Source organism: Perna viridis, chromosome 4 (genome assembly GCF_037379345.1).
Source record: "Perna viridis isolate PV_CMFRI_1.1 ecotype Kerala chromosome 4, ASM3737934v1, whole genome shotgun sequence".
In the NCBI taxonomy this organism is placed as follows: Eukaryota; Metazoa; Mollusca; class Bivalvia; order Mytilida; family Mytilidae; genus Perna; species Perna viridis.
Window position 1 is genome coordinate 51,249,035 of NC_142448.1, and position 21,606 is coordinate 51,270,640.

Consider the following 21,606-nt stretch of genomic DNA (forward strand, 5'->3'; position numbering starts at 1 on the left):
TTGATAGATTCTAATCAAGTCGTGATATAAAATATACAAAAGATGACTAATACAGCCTTTTATGGAGAGCTTAAAGAGGATAAAATGGATTGATATTGACATAAATAATCACTTATCACTCAGGGGCGGGTCCATGATTCTATAAAAGGGGATACGTAATTACGAGAATCAGTATAAAGGAAGTCAGATTATGACATTGTAATAACGCTGGCAGATAAAAACAAATGTTCCGAGCTTTTTCATGTATAATAAACAATATTTCAGCTATATTGGGATTTCAGATAACTGATATAGCATTGACATTCATTTTAATCATTTACTTGTAGGTCCTCCACATGTACAGCGTCTATTAGAAAATCAAAAGTAATAATTCAAATTAATGGAGAGTTAAGTGTATTTAAGACCTTTTGCAGGGACATAAAGGAAGGATTCGTTGTCTTCGATATCTACATCGCCGTAATAAATCGATCAGAGGAATAGGATATTGGAGAAAGAACAATCAGATGTTAAGTAGTGATATTTGTAAGAATCATGCAAATTCTATAATATGTAATACACCCCAAAATAATACACATTTTTATTCTTTGTTATTTAGTTGCTTAATGGGTGCATATGATGATATGTTTCCAATCTGTCTGTTTTTGGAGATAATGCACATCAAATATTTCCTTAGTTTCTATTGTATGTCAAAGTTACTTGCAAAGTTTTCTCTCTTAATTTTGAATTTTACGATATATTTTATATAATTTTTCTCTCCAAAGAACGAGGGTCACATGGTCACATAAAAAGCCACATGTTACTTTATGTTTACTTTAACATTTAAATATATTTAGGCATTCCCGCCATGAGTCACATATTGCATGATTCTTAGCTTGAATGCTACTTAAGCTTAAATGTTATCAATCAATCCGTATTATACTTAAGGATACACATGTGTAGTTGAAATGTTTGTTGCAATAGGTGAACGGAAGTCGCTTAAATGAACATCTCTCTTCCACGTGCATTTTAACCTTAATTGTCTTAAAGAGTCTGTTATGAAAAATACGAGTAAAAAAGCCATATATTTATGCAGTTAAGATGTAAGCCCTGCAACTGAAATGTCAGGATTGAGTAGTAGTGACAATGTACAATAGGTTTCTTTGTGGAAGGATAAGGACCATTTATAGTAGAATCAAGTATCTACAATGATGCAGTGGTGCACCTGTTTCTGTATGGAAGGAAAAGGACCATCTATACTAGAAGCATGTATCTATGATGATGCAGTGGTACGAAGGTAATGACTCCATGTCCGTCTTCGAATATTTTCATTATTCATTACACTCACTTCCTTGTACTGATTAATTTGAAAGATTAACTGTACTTCTGATGTTGTAACAATACGGTATTGCAGTACCTAGTCAGTCAACTCTTTTTCCTTCGGGAAATGTTTATCATGATACATTAAGCACAGTTCATCGGATGATATATTTCAATGATTCGAACTTTCAAAGAAAGGATAGGATGATCTTGTTAGTTGTAATGATCATTACCTGTCGGGGATGTTGCCGGGTTTTTTTTTCATTAACCATGTCTGTGTATTCGATTGTTAATCTTTCTTGTGTTTTGCCGACATAAACTAGAGTGCATAAGTTGCCCTTTACCCGTGATTTGCGTTTTAATTTTTGTGTGATACGTATAAGTATTATGGGAAAGGGAACTCGTAAAAAATCGGCTTTCAGAGTATTGCATGTTTTCCATTTTTCATTCCGCCTTTCGATATTGTGTTGTATTTGATTATATATTCGGCGTGTGTTTCTAGAAAAGCAGATTTACGCTTACCATATCGGTGCACCTGGTTCATGCTCCCAATATTAGTGGGAGTCCGTATTATTTTTGTTGCTTCATGGTCTGTTTTCCATGTCAGGTCGTTGTCCCTGGATGACATTCTTTTGATTTCCGTTGGAATCTTGTTTCCCTTGATAACCATAGAGCATTGTTTGATTGTTTTAGAATGTCTGAATTTTTATACTGGTATAGATGCAAACTCCAAAGCAGCTCAATTCACGTACCGTTGACGTTCCTCCACTAATAGAAGAGACCAATGCTCCGGAGTTTGGTAAAGATGGTCAGTAGAGTAAACATTGGAGTAGTAATATTTGGTTTTCATCTGTAAATTACATTGAAATAACAATGGAGTAAACATTATCTCTTTTAATCATAGGACGAGTATCAATTAACCATTAATCAGTAAAAAGTAAAGTCTGTCTTTATTCAGTTTACAGTTGCAGTTTGTACAGTTATCAAACACAACTTATCAAACAAATTAAACCTAATTTAACAACATAATTCATGCTAGAATGTGTTTTTGATAATTTTTTTACGGGAAAAGATATGATCTATAGATAAATAATAGAAAATCAAACTAAATGCACTTCGCATAATAAATAAATTATTTGTCTTATGAGAGTTGAAATAATTCATCACTCGGTGCGAAATAAAAACCAATAAAGTAATTTATTTGACTTATCTATTATAGAAACTAGTATCAATTAATTTCCTTAATTTTGAATTAAAAACATTCACAGTTAAGGTTACATGATTTCTTTTTTCGATACATTTTCATGTTTTATTGTAATTCGTATTTAAATATGAGGTTTGATGTAAGACTTTTTACGGACACCATAGAGGGGATCAAATAATTGAATATTATATCAGCACTAATGGGAAATACCTTTACAAATTATTCAATATCAAATTATTATAAATAATAGGCGAGACATAATAAAATGTATCCATGTAGTTATTTCTTAACGCATACATATCAAGAGTCAATGTAGGGAAATAAAGGTATTACCAAAGTGATAAATTCTATCCAGTAGTCGAAAAAAGTCCATATCAGGATGAAAACAGGATAGTTGGAAACCATCGAATGGTCCTGGTTGAATACAGGCAGTTTTCAGATGAAGGTGGGTGAAATGGCAAGCAATACCTCCCGCTTTCATTGCTGTTCATTATTTCCGGTATATTTTAACACATAAACACACATGGGTAACAAAAAGCTGCCGCCATTTGGAATCGGTAAAAATTAGCTGTCAAAGCAGTACAGAAGGCATGACAATGACTATTTGCAAAAAGACCTAGATACAATAAAGAAGATGTAAATAAAAGCCACGAGTTTAAAAAAAAATATATTGAACTTTGTTGGGAAAATGCGTCAAGCTCTAGATAAAATGATACTCATATGTAAGTAAAAATTACAGACAATTGATTTGTAGACATTATGAACATTTATCATCGTCAACCTGTGTGTCAGTTACAGAATATTTGTTCAATAAGATACATCTTTTCTTATAACGTTGGCTCTGAAACTAGAAATTAATGTACGAATTTTGTATACTACATGAAATACATTGAAAATTAAGTGAAAGTCTTTGTAAAAATCAGGCAGTGAGTGATATTAAAACCCACTATTTTGAAAGTTCAATTTGGCTATTTGAACCATTTGAATAAAAAAAGACATGCTTTTCAATATTATTTTCGAGCTGTATTTGCATTGAAAGCCATTGAAAATGAACATTTCAAGGGCAGATATCTCCGTCAAAAAACTTTTTATATCATTCTGACCAAATTCAGTGATGCAGATGTAAGAAAAATAGAGAAAAATCTTTGAGTGAAACTATGTTCAAATTTACTGCATTCAATCAATCATTATCTGCTTAAACTTTATGGGTATAGAATGCGAAACCCCTGGCTACATTGATTTCGATTTTCTTTTCCTGAGCATGCATATCTGTGAAACTACATAATAAGACATCTCTATATATTTTTTCTTCAGGACATATGCCTCTTAGTAGTCGTTTAGTAGCCAAAATGATGATGTTACATGATTGATGAAAGAATCAATAATTTGTTTTTGTATTTTATACATGTGTTCATATATTCGGTCTTTTGGTTTTGTGTTGTATTATTTTTGTTTAAGAGAATTTTTTAAGTTATGAGTCAGATCACGAATAGGGAAACAGTGTTAGGCTTGGTAATAAATACAGTCTTGCAGTAAACACTCTTTATCGATGAAGAGAATTCATAAAGATAGAGAAAACCAAAGTCTTCTTAAAACTACAATATATTTCAACACAAATATGCAGTCTTTTTTATATCCATAAAAAACAGTGGTAGTACCCGAAATTCAGAATTAGGGGAGAGAGAGAAGAGGGAGGGGCGGGGCAGACAGATCAAGGGAGCGCTCCCTTTATTTCAACTGATTATCTATACACTTTCTAATCAATTTCACTTAATTAATTTTTCTTTTCACACATCAGTTTTTTTATCTATTCCTTTTGGATCCACATTACATTGGCCTAATGTACATTTTTAAAATAAATTAAGACAAACATGCACATGTTATCGAGAGCATTCAAGTATCGTTTTGTTATTAATATTTCGATTCTGATTAAGTTACAGTATAGCGTTGTCTATAGTACAAAATGTCCAAATTTGCTATGTATATGATTGTTATTTTGTATGTATTTGTAGGAAGGGTTTCAAGTCCACTGATTTTGTAACGCCCTCTCATCCAAAGATTTTTACGTCCTGTCCTCCTCAAGAATGCCCGCTGGTCTCATTTTGGAATTTTTGTCAGATTTTTTGGACCATCCGGTTTTACCCAACTAAATACCTTAAAATGTTTTGTCCATTGCTGCTTTTTTTTCATTTTCTAAAACATGTATCATTATATACTTCGTTTCGCTCTCTGTTACAAATAATAACAAATCCTTGTTTTTGTCAGGGAGAGATTATGAAAGAGTCCGTCTTTTCGCCAGATTTTCAACTCCTTATGTCTGGAAAACGAGATAACTGACCTAACATATTTATTTGGTATTTTTGTTCCGATGACAATTGTCTACAAATCCATGCCATAAGTTTAGAAAACTTATTTTAAAATTCAGCTTCAAACATCCATAAGTCACATGTATAACGTCCCGTCATCACTAGAATGTATTTAGTTTAGGGTAACCGAGATTATGTAAGAAATTAGGAATTTTATTGTTCATAATTTTATTTAATCATAATTTTTTAACATTTACATTTTGAAACAATATGTTTTGGTAAAATATAAGCAAACATCTATCGTGTTAAACTTTTGGCAACTATGGTTACTGTTATAGTTTTGGCAAAGGCATAATCCTTTTCAAACTAATGAAGTAATATGTTTGTTTCTAGTTAATTAAATAATAAAGATCTTTTAGTTACTTGTGTCCAACTCTGTGGTACAACAGAGTTGATGTTTTGTGTGACTGTATGTTAGTGTATATTAAAAGAAAAACATGTTAAACCACAAAGCTTTACATATAGACATATATAAAGGGTTGTTCTATGCGGAAGATACTTCAATAATTAACCGTATTCGGACAGTGCCATTATCCGTATAAAACGTCATAGAGAAAAAAATCTACGAAGCTGTAAAAAAGTTACTTCCTTCCTCAACAAATTATTAAATCATTGCTTTCTTAACGGTTTGACAACCAAATGAGGTCCAGAAGTACTTACGTTTTGTAAATATCACTATTTAATTGTCCTTGTCTCAGTTTAATGGCTTCAGAAAGTGGAATCCCACAGAAATTGGTAGTAAACGATATTTTATGCATGACATCCTTCTGAAAACCACGAGATAGATAAATGTTTTTTTTTTTTTTTTTTTTTTTGTTTTTTTTTTACAAATATAAGTTCATTGTCGTTAACGATAAAATACATCTTTCAGGACCAATATAGACGGATAGACGGATCTAAATTATAAATCCAGATTTTCAGTTTGCGGACCAAAACAGGGAAACTATATCATGTATATACAATTATAGATGTGGTGTGATTGACAATGATTCACTTAAGGCCTAGTGACGAACAATTACACTTCTGTTGGTCACCACACGGTATTTAATGAAGGGCAAAACCCATGACACAAACCAAAATGTAAGAGGCCTTAAAAATGATGTAAAACTATTAAAAAAGACGGAAATCGATATAATATATATATGAACTTAAAACGAATAACAATGATAACAAATGATAATTACTGGACTACAGATTCGTGGCTATGGACACTCACACGAATAGGTGGTAGGATGTAACATGTTCGTGAGCGCTCAATCCTCCCCATAATCTAGGACAATGGTTGGAAAATACAACAATAAAACGAGCTGTACAAATCTGTTGATTTCGAACTTAACTCTCGAGATCGATAGAGAATATAATTACTTAAACAAATAGGACAAAAGACAACAAGCTGTATATCTACCTCATAAGGGTGCTCACTTTTTTGTAAGCTAGTTCAAAATCCAAAAGCAACTGATAAGCACATTTTTGTCTCTTAAACAAAAATATCTATAAAACACGTCCAATAGAAAAGTTAAATGATCCTATTTGGGTTGTATTGCAATGCAATACTCAGTAGCACAAGAGAAAAAGACCTACACCGAAATATGACATTACGATGTCTTTTGGCATATAAGTCATCACTTAGTCCGCCAGCTTGAGTGACACTGTTCAACAGTTTTCATATTGTTATTCCCACCTCATGATATCATTTGTGACGTCAGCGTGACATCACATCTCAATCCATTCCTATTGTCTATTAACAAACAAGGGGGAAACAGAAGCATATAATTTTGAGTTTCTACTTTTAGAAATTGTTCACCCTGTAGCCAAGATACTGGAAGCAGACAATTTGAATGGGTGAATCACTATTTAAATTAGTGAACTGGGCGACCGCTCTGAAAAGTAACATTTCAGATTTTCATCGTAATAATTTAAAGCAATTTTGGAAAAATAGATTAACAAATCCGTTGTGGTCGCACAGAAAATACAAATGAAGCTGTAAATTGAAAAATACTTTAAAAATATTGAAAAATTGTATTTTGAAACGTTTTGCTTGTTGCCTATTAAATATAATGCAAGGTGGATCATGGGAACCAGAGTTCGAACAGAAAAAAGAACTTGATCTATGTATAACCACTACACAAATAGAAAAAAACATAAACAGGAGACGAATAACAGAAGTAACACATAACAAATACAAAGGGAAAGAGCTATAGGATCTCTACTTAAATGTTGGAGCATAGAGCAAGTGCACAGATAGGGTTTGCGATCTCAACTTTTGTCCGCCAACAAAGTTTTCCATATAAAATTAAATCCGTAGTAGACGACGACAGAAAACAACAATGACATGATGAACAAATCGGTTTCATGGTACATCTTTTTTTCAAGGAAAAAGAAATATAATGTAATAAATACTGTCAACAACAACCACAACAAATACCAAAACAAAAAACAAAAACAAAAACAAAACAAAATAAAACAAACAAACAAACAAACACAAAATCACACAGGCAAAATTGCCCGTTGATTTAATGAATTTGTTAGCTTGAATCGTAGAATTGAACTACTAATTCGGCGTCAGCAAATTGTATTCTAGTAAGAAAGCTTTTTAGTATCAAGACATTCCTTAGAAAGTTTTCCTTTCTTATTATTGATCGAAGTTACTTAGTTATGTATTTCTGTGAAACTAGTATTATTTTTGGAAAACAGCATACGTAGTATAGGAATTTTTATATGAAACTTTTTGATGCTGTCGATGCAAAAATCAGGCGGATCCTATGTGATGGTAAATTTGATTCCATTGAATTTTGTATCCCAATGTTACGTTTATATAACATGTGTCTGAAATAATATAAAGTTTGTTTTAAATCGACAATGAATCCCCTAGAAAATGAGTTTTAAGTTCCCCAACAGAGCTACCAAATTTCGCTCAAATTCATGAGTTTTCTCCCTTTTTTCGTTGAATGTCCATGCTTTATTTGTAATTTATTTCTTTAGGGGACGCTTACCCTACCGGTGCACCTGGTCCATGCTCCCAGTTTTCAGTAGAGTGCGAGTTGCTAATTTGCTTTTGTTACTTTGTATGATTTTAGTTACTTTATGTTCTTTGTTGTGTATGTCTGTTTTCCATGTCTGGTCTTAGTCCCTGCATTACATTCTTTTTATTACCACTATAACCTTGGTTCTCTTGATTACTCTTTCAATAGTTTCAGTTAGTCAAAAACCAACAATTCACTTTGAAGATGGGCACATTTGTGATATGAAATAGGTAATAGAAAAAAAAATAAAATAAAAAACAACAAAATTTGTCATGTACCGCAAATTTCTTATGTTTGCTTAGACACCCTTTTAACACATCAATTACTCAATATATTACACATGTTGATAATTTCTTAAGTCATTGTTAATTTTCAATATATGCAATTTAATCAATTTTGATAAGAAGGTAATTTTTTTTTCAGACTTTAACGAAGATATCATTAGCAAATGCAGTCAGTCAGAATTGCAATTGATAGAAATAATAAAAGTAACGTGCTCAAAAGGGAATATTAATGGCTTCGTGAACACAACTTTTTCTTATCGATAAAGGCACATACTTAATTGTTTGAAGTAAATGAAGAAGTAGTTACATTGAAGGTTTTAACAATGGGAATATTCTTGCAATACAACAAGCTTAGAATCACTATAAACACAGTGTGCGAAGAAAAAAAATCGTTTATTGTCTTGCTGTATTTTGAAATAACATGGATTTCAATTACATTTTACATGTTACATTTGTAAAGATCTTTCACGCTAGAACAATATAAAAAGAAAAAAAATAGAGTATACAGACTTTCCTGTTTTTACCTTGATATTGCCATTTGTTATATAGAACTTCCTGTTTTTACCTTGAAACTGCCATTTGTTATACAGACTTTCCTGTTTTTACCTTGATATTGCCATTTGTTATACACAACTTCCTGTTTTTACCTTGATACTGCCATTTGTTATACAGACGTTCCTGTTTTACCCTGATAGTTTCATTTGTTATACAGACTTTCCTGTTTTTACCTTGATATTGCCATTTGTTATACAGAACTTCCTGTTTTTACCTTGATACTGCCATTTGTTATACAGACATTCCTGTTTTACCCTGATAGTTCCATTTGTTATACAGACTTTCCTGTTTCTACCTTGATATTGAATTTGAGATAAAGGATACTACAGACACTATGAAGTCAGCCTCCTATCTTGACCTACACTTAGAAATCGATGGTAAAAGAAAACTATTGACCAAACTTTACGACAAACGTGATGACTTTTCATTCAAAATTGTCAACTTTCCTTTCATCTGTGGCAACATCCCGAGACTACGCAGACTTTTTGTATCACGCTAGAATTCTAACAAATAGGCTTCGGGAGGAGGGTATTGTTGCTACAAGATTGAAGTCATCACTACAGTTTTATGGTCGTCATTATGAACTCAATGATCGTTACGGTGTATCCAACTGCGCCACAAAAACTGATTTGTTCAACGTGTCATAGTTTTCCTTTCCTCTTTCGTCTACTCCGGACTTTACTTTTTGTGAACTATGCGGCGGGTGTTTCTAGAAAAGCGCAATAACCTTGGTTCCCTTGACTAATCTTTCAAAGAAATCAACGATCAGGTGGTTTTAAATCCCAGTCCATATGAAAGTCAGACACTACCAATGGTTAAGTGATTCCTGGTGTAGAAAAACCCATCGAACAAAGCTTTCGGTCAGTCTGCATATGTATATTATTCGGAATATGTTATACGGAATATCCTTACTTTATTAAGAATTATATTTTAATATAATTATATATTCATTTCCAACTAAAAACATCCAAATCAACTTAAATCAAGAACAATAACTTTTGTAACTTGTTAATTTCCTTTTTTTTTAAATCGTAACAGCTTAATTTAAATCTAATATCCCAAACCATGAACCTGTAATCCGTTGGCTTTATTGTTTTTATTTATTTATTTTCTTTGTAATTCACATTGCATTTAAACTAAACAGATAAGATCAATTTACGTGTTTTCTTAAAAATTCGACTTAATTTTTTTAAGGGCTTTTTACAGCTTGCTTTATAGTATGGGTTCTGCCCGTCATTGAAGACTGTAGGGGGACCTGTAGCAGTTTAATTATTTTTGTGCAATGTTATCACATTTACTAGTTTTATACAACTGTTCCTGAAAAATAAATAAAAATGAGTTCGGTGGGTGTTTGACATGCACGAATCATCTGCTTTCTGATTTATACGAAGACTGTTATGTAAGTATTCTCAAATTCGGAGACGTTAGTCATATAGGAACTTCGGTCAATTTTTCCTTTTACCATATTATCACATTCAGTCGCTTTTGAAGACATGCGAGTGGTGGTGTTTTGTTTAATCATTTCTTCAACAGACATTGTATGTAACATAATTTACCATGTTTGCAACTTTGTAATTATAAATGTGGTAAGGTCAATGCTTTCTAGTCATAACCAATTAACCTTAAGGAGGTAGACCAAGGGTAATGGACATAACTCTTGAAATGATCAGTGATATGTTTTTATCATATTCAATTTCACCAAAGCATATCAAGCTTTCATATGAAACAGAATTAAATCAGTGCAAGTTACTTTGATGCTTTCATGAAATTGATGAAAAATGCTGAAAACAAACGTTCCAATGATTTGTAAGAGTTGTGTCTCTTAACCTAGGTCTACCTAATTGCAAAAGAGTAAAACTTTGGATAATAATCACTAACAACAAAGTAACTATTGAAATAATCGTCTCGTTGCATCTTACAATTTATCATGTAAGACAAACAACTGTACTATTTCTGCTTTAAATAAAAAAAATCATTTTAGACTGTTGATTATTTTTTTTTGTTATTCTTTGGATGTATTTATTAACCTTTCAAACTTTGTCTACATTATTAGATAAAGGTGTGTTTATGTCAAGCAAGATTTGTTCCACAACATACTTTGCTTTGATTAGGGGATTAATAATTTCATTTAGATTGTTAAAGGCTCTTTTTATGAAGAAAACAAAGAAATATTGAATCATAAAATATCCATAATTAAGAAAATATAAACCACGCGCAGGTTAAAGCGACAAAAAACAAAACATGACAAACAACTGAAAGCTGACAAAAGAACAATATGCATGGTACAAACTTAAATGTAGGTAACATTGAATTACAATGTACCATAATAACTAGATAATCTCATGACCAGCGGAAATTACTGACAATAAAATATTTCTGTACTATAACCGGAAACTAGTTAATGAAGACACAACGTTTAGCATATGATTTGAAAGGCGTTTCACCATAGTCTTTGTTACCACCAAAAGGATAAATTCATACCCAGAGCAAGCTCTGAACAGCAAACAACGTTCATTACTCACTCTAGACAGTCATTTTAGAAAATGAAAGAATCTTTCAAAGTAGGGAAAGAGAAATCAAGGAAACCAAGATTCGAACAAACATCAAAAGGATAAGAAAAAAACAAGGAATATAGCCACATCAAGGAACATTAAATAACAATTAACAAAATAACACGTGCAAAGTAAATGAGCAATTAGGACTCCGAAAGCTTGAAGACAAGAGCAATAATCACCTGTGGCCCTATTCACAAAAAATCGTAAGAGTAAAATTAGTCGTAAGTTATGACGTCACAATACTTTTATTTACTATGACGTCATAACTTACGACTAATTTTACACTCCATATACAATTCAGTCACTGCACATGGTACTGATTCGTGGTGTAGAAAAACCAATTGAACAAAGCATGTTTTTTTCGATCTTCAGATGGTATATTTTTAGGGAGCAAGTTTTTTGTGTATTTATATCCGTATTTTTGAGAAAACCATACATACATCGCCCACTAAGACCAACCAAATCAAAGCAAATTAAGAACAATAACTCTTGTAAAGTGCAATCTATATAAATTTTACCTCAAAAGCGCAACACCCAAATGAAGAAATAAGAATGGTTATGTGATCTATAACTATTTCTGAGTAAGAAATAAAACTTATTTTGGTGGGTTATTGACATACATGAATAATCTAGCGTCTGATGCTTATAAAGACCGCTCCTGAAACTATATTATGAAAATGTCAAAAGTTTGAAGGCAATGTTTTGTGGAGTTAGAAACGGACACGAGAGATGTGATATGAATTCTTTTTTATTAATCAAATAACGCATGGTATTGACATGTATACGACCCCGTATAAGTAGGTTTATTTCTAACAACTATTTAAATAACCTTTAAAAACTCTTTCATTGCTTAAATAGTATTTTCACGATGTCAACCCATCCGTAATTTTTTTTCAGTCATACCAGATGCTAATTTCCATGAAAATAATTAAGATAATTGACAAGAGTAAAGGAACTAGATAAACGATATTCTTTTTGAAGAGTTGAGTGCACATTTTAATATTCATTTAGAACCATTTGCAGAAATGTATTATGTTCATTCTGATAAATACAAATATAAGTACAGCAAACGTTTTTTTTTAGAGTAGAACTGTGAGAGCATCCAAAACAGCAAAAAAATATAATCTCTGGAATCACTGAAATACATAAGAATCTCAAAATATGACCTAAGCATGAACACAGGAAAGAAAGATGATCTGCGTATACAATGCAGCGAACCGAAAAAAAAGGTGCATGGGTAACATACATGTGTAATAAAACCTGAAGATATGGAAACTAGACAACATTGAAATCAAGTTTTTTTTCGTACGAGTAAGAAAAGAGTGCAACGCCAACGACCCATATACGATAAGAATAAAGCAACTTAAAAATGAAAGGAATTTTTTAACATTGAGCTGTTTTTAGTTCTAGCAAAATATCCGTCATTCTAGACACTAAAACCCATTATTTCAAAAATGAACATTTTCAAAAGCTTTATTGGAAAAGAATGAAGTTGTCAACACGAAATCACGGGACTTCTGAATGATTAATCTTGCTTTTGTTTTTAAAGAAGCATTTTGTCAATACATGTAGTTTTAAAGTAGTGTTAGTTGACTGTTACAGGAAGTCAACGACAAAGTTAATTGATATTGTGATGTCGCCGATAGACATTTCATTGCATTACTGTACTATATTATCATTGTCAGAACAAAACCAAACAGTCCATATAAAATTCAGACACTGCCTATGGTAGATGATTCATGGTGTAGAAAACCAATGGATCAGACGAAGTATTGGTCTACATATGCTATATTTTATGTGACAATAGTCCTTTCTGTATTTAGATCTGAACTTCTGAGAAAAGTGCACCTTAACCTACCACTAAACTCAACCAAATCAAACGAAATAAAGAACGATGACTCTGATGATGTAAACATTTCATGTACAACCCAGACAAATTTTATCTCAAAAGCGAAACCCCGAAACCAAAAAAAAACTAAGACTAGTTATAAGATCTATAACGGTTTCTGAATAAGAAACAACGGTGAATTCGGCGGGTTTTTATATGCACGAATCACCTCCTGATTCTTATAAAGACTAATACTTAATAGGAGGAAGTTGATTTTGAATTCAAGACTAAGTATTGTTTCCGCCTTGTTATTATTTTTCCATAAAGAAAAGATACGTTTTCGCCGTTTCAAATGCATTTTCCTGGTCGACCACATAAATTCTGAAGGCTGAAATTTTCACAAGAGACAAACACCAATCACATGTTGAAAAATTTGGAGGAACTTCTGGTGAAATTGTTTTAATATTGAGTATCGAGTAAATCAGGTAAAGGAAAATAATATTCATTAAGCCCTTTCAAACTGATCAGATCGTAATAGGATAATTAATTTGAAAGAGTGAATACCAACATAGAAACATTGTTCCGCGCACGAGTTAAATCTTAATGCCACTTTGGCACGAGTGATCCTATTTAAGTAATTGATTATTCTATCTATTATTTTGATTTCCTCCATTATTCGTTGCTAATGTCTACATAAATTTAAAAAAATTGTGAACAGGTATTGATATTGGTCTTGTAACATTTTGGCGGGAGAACGTGCGAGAGAGAAATTACTGAATTTCTTTCACAGTGTGAATTATTGAAAATTTTAACACTGGAAAAATTCGATAAATCACTGATATTTATTTTATAATGTGGTTTTATTCCTATTTCCCTTATTAATACTTATTGTGCATTTGTACTGAAAATTTAAAATTCGAAAGCATACGTGTTATTTAATTTTCCATATGAATCTAAACTAAATATCAATATATGATTAACGTTGGGAAGAACATGGTTTTTTTTATTGTCAAAACATAAAAGAAATCAGCTATTTAATAAAACAAAAAAACATTCTATATTTTCATACAATTTTCAAATGAATAAATAGATCTAGCCAGAAAAATATAAATTTTGAAGCTATTGATAACCTTATCAAACTTAATCGACTCTAATTGACATATTGTACATTGCGTCGTAACAACCAAGGTCAAATATAAATCCAGCAACACTATGTTTTTCTAATTAATTTAGAGTATTTATGAATTAATAATAAAACTGTTTATTAAACTAGCATAACCAGGATAAAGAAAATTAAAAATTACTGACACTATTTCATAGGCATTGATATTTTCATTGTTTTTATTTCATTCAGTTATGCTTGTGTAGATATCTTTGATCAACAATTTTACATTTTAATGAATAGTAAGAAACTCTTTTGATGTGTTTGTGCATTACTGGTAGATCAATAAAACTATGTAACGATATAAAACTGCTACAAAGAGTTCTTATTCTGTTTCGTTTAATCAAAATAAGTTTTTTTTATCTATTTTTATGATGAATTTATTTTGTAAAACAGAATAAAATTTCATTTTTTTATCTTCATCTAAAATTGAATTATTATGCATTATAATGGTAAAATTTCCCTATTATTTTCATTCAGTGTAGCAAAATAAAAAATGCTTTTACATGACACATTAGCTAAATTTGTCTCCAATTCCATAGCATTTATAATTCAATATTTGATTAAAATTAGTACTGGTTGAATTATTGAGGTTGGTATGAAGAATATGGCGCAGTCTATGTAAGAAACAGGTAGAATAAACAGAGGATAGCAGAATATGTATGAAGATTTAAAAATGAAATTTTTTTTTGCTGGATAGGGGCTTTTTGAATAATAGGAATATGAACATAGATGCTAAGGTAGCATGGGAATAGGGTTTCGGGGAAGTCTTTTTATTTAAGGATCTATATTATTATTCGTACCAATTGTAGAAAAAAGAAATATATTTTTTAGAGTAAGTTATACGTGATTCTATAATTTTTAACATATTTCAATCCAGACTGATCTTTGACAAGCATTTCTCTTCTTTAGATTGATTCGAGGTCTCAGACGCTGATTGGTGGAAATACATAGGGGCGTGGTCTTGTGACGATTTTGTTAGCGTTCGTTACTGGATACATTTTATCATTTGTACTATTGTTTATTGATAATATTAAAGTTATTGACCTTAGAATATCCCAAAAATAGTGTTAGAAATAAATCGAAACGTCAAGTCCAAACTGCTCGTCAAAACTATGTCGCCACAAATATGTTAGAAGCATTGCAATTGGATTTCTTTTCGTTTTTAAAATATGAGAGGGAACATAATCTGCATCTTAAAGAGTAATCAAGGGAACCAAGGTTATAGCGGTAATCAAAAGAATGTAATCCAGGGACAAAGACCAGACATGGAAAACAGACACACACAACAAAGAACATTAAGTAACTAAAATCATACATACATACAAACAGAAGTAAATGAGCAACTCGGACTCCACTAAAAACTGGGACCTTGAACCAGGTGTACCGGTAGGGTAAGCGTCTTCTGCTTTTCTACAAACAGCCGCCGAGTTGCTCATAAAAAGTCAAGTCCTGGGTAGACAACTGAGGAAAGGTAAACTATGACCCGTTGAATAAATCAGTTTTCATGGTGCTGATGGATACATCACAACGATCCACGAGTTCATGATGACGACCATAAAACTTCTGTAGTGATGACTTCAATCTTGTTACAACATAACCCTGTTCCAGAAGCCTATTTGTTAGACTTCTAGCGCGATACAAAAAGTCTGCGTAGTTTCGGCAAGCTCTGGCGTAAGTATGAGTTGTGATATGAACACTCCATACGCAGGAGCCGAAGAGATGTTGCCACAGACGAAAGGAAAGTTGACAATTCTAAATGAAAATTCATCACGTTTGTCGTAAAGTTTGGTTAATAGTTTTCCTTTACCATCGATTTCTAAGTGTAGGTCAAGATACAGTGTCTGTAGTATCCTTTATCTCAACTTCTTTTGGGTAGATGCGATGTATCAAATCCCCAAAATTAGGATTGTTTCAAGATAATACGTCATCTATATAGCGGAAACTGAGATTGAAGGGTCTAGCCAAAGATATTCTTTCTTTCTTATCAAATCAGCTATAAAGAAGTCAGCCTCATAAGAGTGCAAAAATAGGTCTGCATGTAAAGGAGCACAATTTGTTCCCATTGGAATGCTGACCGTTTGTTGAAAAACACGTCCACCACACTGGACAAATATCTTGTCGATTAAAAATTCCAGCATTTTGTAAACATCTTCCTCTGTATATTTGGAAGATGATTTGGAATTATTTCTTACAAAGTATAAGGAATCTCTACCAAGAACTATATATTTGTATCTAGGTGTACCATCTTTTTTGGAAAAACAACGATGTAAAATGTTTTTAAGTCGGGATTTTAACTGAGTATGGGGAATAGAAGTATAAAGTGTTGAAAAATCATAGGTTTTAATGCTATTATATTCAGATAATAGTCTTGAACTGATTGTCTCCAAAAGATCTTTGGAATTCTTCAGGATCCACATTGAATTAATACCACTACGGGAGTAACAAGTGTTGTGGTAGGACTACAGACCCTATTTGACAGTTGTGAGTATAGAAGTTAAAAGTTTTGAAAGAGGTTTGGCGGTACATTTTGCAGATCCAGCTTTGAAACGTTGTTTGTATGGATTCTTGTGAAGTTTAGGAATCCAGTACATTGACGGTAAATCACAATCATCGTCCTTGGTAGAGAGACCAAACGAGGATAGCACATATTTATGGTTTTCCACTATCTCTTCTTTGGAGACAGTGGTAGCAGTATAGGTCTTATCACTGCTATTGTTTTTTTTTTTTAAACTTATTACACTTGAAATTTCTCACATCTCGAGAACATTGTTTTGTTAAACCCGGAAAGCCTTGATATTTTAGATATGAAAATTTCTTTCTTTCCAACGGATATTTACTGCACTCGGATACAACGAGACTAACAGAGAACGTATTAAATCCAAAGACTATCACTATACATATAGCTCCTCGTTGAGGCACCTCATACTCAAAATCGTCTTCCAAATATACAGAAGATGTTTTTAAAATGCTTGACTTTTTGATCAACAATATATTTGTCCAGTGTGGAGCACGCGTTTTTCAACAAACGGTCAGCATTCCAATGGGAACAAATTTTGCTTTTTTACATGCTTATCTATTCCTTTACTCTTATGAGGCTGACTTTATAGTTGATAGTCCAAAAGAAAAAAAAACATCGTTTGGCAAGATATTTCGATGTCAGTTTCCGCTATATAGATGACGTAGCATCGTTAAACAATCCTGGTTTTGGGGATTTAGTACATCGCATCTACCCAAATGAACTTGAAATAAAGGATTCTTAAGACACTGTGAAATCAGCCTCATACCTTGATCTACACTTTGAGATCGATGGTAAAGGAAAACTATTTTACCAACGTTTACGATAAACGTGATTACTTTTCATGCAGAATTGTCAAATTTCCTTTCATTTGTGGCAACTTCCCTTCAACGCCTGCGTATGGCGTTTTTATGCCACAACTCATACGTTATGCCAGAGCTTGCCGGAACTACGCAGACTTATGTGTATTGCGCTAGAATTTTTACAATTAGGTTTCTGGAACAGGGTTATGTTGCTTAAAGATTAAGTCTTCACTATAGAAGTTTTGTGGTTGTCATTATGAACTCCTGGAGCGTTATGGTGTATCCATCTGCACAATGAAAAGTGATTTGTTCAACGTGTTAAAGTTTTCTTTTCTCTTTCGTCTACCCCGGACTGGACGTTTTTTATGTGGAACAGTGAAATAACGGTCAATGTTATGATTTGCAAAATAAAAAGGCATTTATGGCGCATCGTCTTGAAAGAGTAATCAAGGGAACCAAGGTTCTGGCGGAAATCAAAAGAAAGTAATCCAGGGACAAAGACCAAACATGGAAAACACAAATAAAAAAGAGAAGTTTTTTAACTCAATCATTTGCGCTAGAATCTTTGTGTGAGAAATGACTGAACTACAATAGTGAATAATGCTTTTAACCATTTCAAATAAGTAACCAAGCATTTCGATTCCTGTCGATTCATTCGGTAATCGCACCTTTGTCCCGCCTCCCCATTTTCTGTCTAGGGTTGAAATAGACTGTTTGGACTACTGGATTGGTAAAACAAACTGATTTATTTACTGTTTTGATTTTATTACGTCTATTCAGTGATCTGGTTAACCTATGGGTAACATTAATTCTAATAGCCTTATGACCTTGTACCTTCGTTTTCTTCAATCACAAGTTTACTCCTTTTTTATTTGCACAAGCAACAAGAAAATAATAATATTGTGCTTATATATATATATATATATATATATATCTTTATACGTATTCTTTTCAGATGACTATTAGGACGAAGTTCTTTTGTTTGTAAAGTATTTTTTGTACGCCGCATCTATATTTTCCATTTCGTATACTTGAAGTTTCATGCACTACATACCTTCAAATGAATTCTAGAAACATGTCAACTGCAGATTGGGGTCTGTATACTATGTACACAATAAACTATACCAATTAATTACAACACATACATAACTAAAATACTAAAACTGCTGATAATTGAACATAAAAACCTAGAATATAGCGTACACCACAATTTACAATCATTACACATGTATGATAATTGGTGTACGTTTATATGTGGTAAACGTATTGGTATGTATGTGCTGAAGAAATGAGAAATGGACCTGAGGATGTGAGTGAGGTTTTTATATTTGAGGATTGGAATTTTATATGGGATGAATTGGAAAACGATTTTGTCAAAAAATCATATTTTATCCACAAATTACAGAATTTTGACACTTAAATAGACAATTATTGAAATAAAAAAAATGTATCACTTGCATATAAATGTTCAGAACTGGTCATCTTGTTGACTTTTGCGTCTTCTACACAATTGGAACAGTGTTTCAGTAGTTTTTTTACACTCTCGCATGTTTACTGTTCACCTTACTACTACAAAGTGTTCAAATTAAAATTTGGAATACCCACAAAAACATTTGGATAGTTGAAACACAAAAAAAAAAAAAAATAGAAAAAAAAATGACAATCAGATCAGATAATACAAACAAGTATTTATTGACTGGTATTACTGTGTCGTGGAAGTAGAACGTTTTAAGTAGAGACAATTAACACTCATTGCAGACGGACTGTGTTGTTTGTAATAAAAATACTATTTGAATCTTCAATCATCAATAGGTCAACTTTTGTTAGCGTAAATAAAGTTTGTAATGTAAATACGCTATTATTTGTTTGTCCTATTTGTTTTTGCATCGATAATCACTATGCAAGTATGCAGTATCTACTTAAAATGTCCCTAAACTAGGGCAATTACAATGTTATCGCATTTCAGAGGATTTGAGTGTGGCTATACCTAATGTGAAAGGTTTATCTAGCTTTTACACCACACTAACAGATTATAATAAAACGTTGAATTACGGAATAAATTTAAGAAGAAAGTAGCTAAAAATTATTGTCTAATGAATTCCGCAAAAGAGGTCCTTTGTGGCCCATGTTTTATTTTACGGATCTTTAAAACATCTTTATTATGTTTTGACCATATATTCGGCTCAAATTCGGACTAATGGTGAACGTACAAACCAGATTTAGGCATGTGCTAAAGGCTATTGCGCAAAAATTCGTATCTTGAAGACATCTGATTTCCTTGATTAATGCACATTTAACGTGTTGATTAATCAAGGGTACTGGTGAATTAAAGATCCAAATGAGACGAAACAGAAAAAAGAATAAATGATAAGAAAATTACTGACTATATCTTCATTAGTATTGAAACATTGTTATTTTGATAAATACTTTTGAGTAGAAAATCGTTTGTCTATATGAAGTGTACACCTTATGTGATTTAGTCTATCTTCCCAGTTTTTTAGTGGAGTGTTAATTGCTTATTTACTTTAGGTACTTTGTATGCATTATTTTCGCTATTTTTTTGTTCTTTGTTTTGTGTCTGTTATATAGGTCAGGCCTATGTTCCTGGATTACATTCTTTTGATTTCCGATAGAATCTTGGTTCCCTTGATTACTTCTCCACATGATTGAGATAAAAGACACAATAATAATAGGAAATCTTTAAGCAACCGCTTTAATTTTTTTTTTTAAATCTTTTGAACAACAAGTCTGTTTTCTATGAATTTTGGATAACTGAATTGAGTAAACTTCGCAGCATATGTACCTTGATATAATTCCAATCTAGTTTGCGTATGCTTTTTGATTGCATTATCATTGGTTGATCACCTTTCACTACCTCAGCGATGACAGTTTCACAAGAGTGGTAATTCCATTTACAAATCGCTAACAGCAAGGCTACCATCGCTTCGACAAAAGATAGCGTCATTTGGAGACTGAAAACGGTATTGTCTGCCTTATTTCTTTCTTATTCGACATTGTATGTTCGCAACAACAATGTTGAAAGAATATCAATAGCCCGTATATAGTTTTAATATTGAAACTGACAACCATGTCAAGTTGTCGGTTGAATGCCGTTAAATGCAATGTCGATTTCGGGTGTCAATGTCACTGAATGAGAGCCAACTATAAACAAAACCGTTAATATATTACAGATAGTAAGGAATTGGTATCATAAGGATTAAACACTGTTTTCCTGAATATATGGATGAGTAAAAGCAAACCATTCACTCACAAACCTGACATAAAAGTCGATAAATTCTGGGGAAAGCAGTGTTAAATCCTTATAATTAAAACGACTCTTTCTCAATCATTTAAGTCTAAAAAGCTACAAAGCAAGATATCAAATCATTGAATTGCATTTGTAGATAATCACTAATTATTGATTTATTTATTTGTCAAAATTGCATGCAACTTTTACGATGTTTGTTTTGTTTGTTTGTTGGGGTTTAACGCCCGAGCAGCAATATTTCAACTATATTCAGACGATGAACATGAAGTGGATGATAAAATGAACATGAAATAACGATGAAATGAAAAATGGGATGGGACACAAGGATAATGGGGTCGACAAATTTTGATTGCCACTGGAAATAGGAAGTGGTGGGTAGGGTCGGGCAATTTAGCCTCCTGTGGCGGAGCACTATGGTTCCTACTCCGGGAGAATACCACCGTAGGGTTCTTTAACGTGCAAGGAACGTGGCATTTTTCCCAGCACGGTGCACCACTATGGTTTGCCGTCAGGTTTCTGTATTATAGCTTGATAACCCCACCATCTAACACGCTTGGGGTACCCCATTCCAGCACCTGGGGCGCACAACCCAGGTGCTCTGTGGGCAGATCGCCCTAGCCCCCTGCTAGGGTTCTGAGCACTATATAGTCGCCTTTTACGCCAAGCTTAGCGCTGCTTCAAGCCTATTCTTTTTACACCCGGACCTGCACGGGTCGCAACTTTTACGAGAATGTTTCATCAATC